The sequence below is a fragment of the Lampris incognitus genome, unplaced genomic scaffold (genome assembly GCF_029633865.1).
Source record: "Lampris incognitus isolate fLamInc1 unplaced genomic scaffold, fLamInc1.hap2 scaffold_149, whole genome shotgun sequence".
Lineage (NCBI taxonomy): Eukaryota > Metazoa > Chordata > Actinopteri > Lampriformes > Lampridae > Lampris > Lampris incognitus.
The window spans coordinates 177,501-180,000 of NW_026611115.1; positions in this window are offsets into that span (position 1 = coordinate 177,501).

The window sequence follows — 2,500 nt, forward strand, 5'->3', positions numbered from 1 at the left end:
CACCCTGCCTGCCCGTCTGCCTGCCCGTCTGCCTGCCCGTCTGCCTGCCCGTCTGCCTGCCTGCCTGCCTGCCTGCCTGCCTGCCTGCCTGCCTGCCTGCCTGCCTGCCTGCCTGCCTGCCTGCCTGCCTGCACTCTCTTCTTCACCTCTCTCCTGCACTCCCCGTTACTTTGGACAGTTGACCCCAAGTATTTAAAGTGAAATGCCTTTGTCACCTCCTCACGCGTAGGTATTCCGTCTTGCTCCTACTGACTTTCATTCCTCTTCTCTCCAGTGCATACCTCCACCTCTCCAGGCTCTCCTCACAATGAACTGCACCCTGCTGTCGCTACAGATGACAATGTCATCCGCGAACATCATCGTCCATGGAGACTCCTGCCTGATCTTGTCCGTCAACCTGTCCATCACCGTTGCAACCAAGAAAGGGCTCAGAGCCGATCCTTGATGTAATCCCACCTCCACCTTGAACCCATCTGTCATTCCAACCACGCACCTCAGCATTGTCACACTTCGCTCATACATAGCCTGCACCACTCCTACATACTTCTCTGCAACTCTTGACTTCCTCCTACAATATCACACCTCCTCTCTCGGCACCCTGTCGTATGCTTTGTGTAAATCTACAAAGACACAATGCAACTCTTTCTGGCCTTCTCTATACTTCTCAATCAACCAACCTTTTTTCTCTCTCTCTCTCTCTCTCTCTCTCTCTCTCTCTCTCTGTCTCTCTCATTTTCTTCATTTATCAGCCCGTCAAAGTAGTCCTTCCACTTCGTAGCACACTCTCCTCGCTTGGCAGCACATTTCCATCTGTATCTTTGATCGCCCTAACTTGTCGCACATCCTCGGCAGCTCGGTCTCTCTGTCTAGCCAATCTGTACAAGTCTTTTTCTCCTTCCTTAGTGTCTAACCTGTCATACAGCTCACCGTACGACTTTTCCTTTACCTTTGCCACCTCTCTCTTTGCTTTACGCTGCATCTCCTTGTACTCCTGTGTACTTTCTTCATCTCTCTGACTATCCCACTTCTTCTTTGCCAACCTTTTCCTCTGTATACTTTGCTCTACTTCCTCCTTCCACCACCACCACCACCACCACCACCGCCAAGTCTCCTTGTCTTCCTTCCTCTGTCCCGATGACACACCAAGTACCTTCCTAGCTGTCTTCCTCGCTATTTCTGCAGCGCTTGCCCAGCCATCTGGCAACTCTTCACTACCACTCAGTGCCTGTGTTAACTCCTGCCTGAACTCCACACAACAGTCTTCCTTCTTCAACTTCCACCATTTGATCTTCGGCTGTGTCTTCACTCGCTTCCTCATGTTGGTCTCCAAAGTCATCTTACAGACCACCATCCGATGCTGCCTAGCTACGTTCTCCCCTGTCACCACCTTGCAGTATGCAATCCCTTTTACATCGCGCCTTCTACACAAGATATAGTCCACCTGTGTGCACTTTCCTCCACTCGTATACGTCGTCACCCTGTGCTCCTCCCTCTTCTTGAAATATGTATTCACCTCAGCCATTTCCATCCTTTTCGCAAAATCGAACACCATCTGTCCTTCCACATTTCTCTCCTCGATTCCATACCTTACCATCAACTCCTCACCACCTCTGTTCCCTTCAGCAACGTGTCCATCGAAGTCCGCTCCAATCACCACTCCCTCCTCCTTGGGTACCCTTTCCACCACGTCGTCCAACTCAACTCCAGAATTCTTCTTTTTCGTCCATCTTACACCCGACTTGCGGGGCATATGCGCTGATAACCGTCAGCAATACACCTTCGATTTCCAGCTTCATAATCCTCACTCTGTCTGACACTGTGTTCACCTCCAGCACGCTCTTGACATACTCTTCCTTCAGAATGACCCCTACCCCATTTCTCCTCCCATTCGCACCATGGTAGAAGAGTTTGAACCCACCTGCGATACTCCTGGCCTTACTCCCCTTCCACCTTGTCTCTTGTCACCTTTCTTCTTTCCATCACGTCAGCCAGCTCTCTCCCTTTACTAGCCATAGTGCCAACATTCAAAGTTCCGACTGACTCTCACCTCCACACGCCTACCCTTCCTCCTCTCTAGCTGCCTCTGGACATGCCTTCCCCCTCTCCTTTTCCTTCGCCCAACAGTAGCCTAGTTTCCACCGGCACTCCGCTGGTTAACAGTACCGATGGCGGTCGTCGGTAACCCGAGCCTCGACCGATCCGGTATGGAAATCTTATTTATGATCCGCATATTTGATTTGGCAAAGATTTGACGCCGGATGCCCTTCCTGACGTAACCCTCCCCATTTGTCCGGGCTTGGGACCTGCACTAAGAATGCACTGGCTTGTGCATCCTCAGTGGCTGGGTTGCACGCTTTTCTATGTTTGCCCCTCACTTTTGTGGCGTGAACTATCAATTCTAGTAATACAGGTGTGTTTATGTTAGGTATCACAGACACACGCACACGCACAATATATGTCCAAAAGTATTGACATAACTGACCATTACACCTACAGGAGC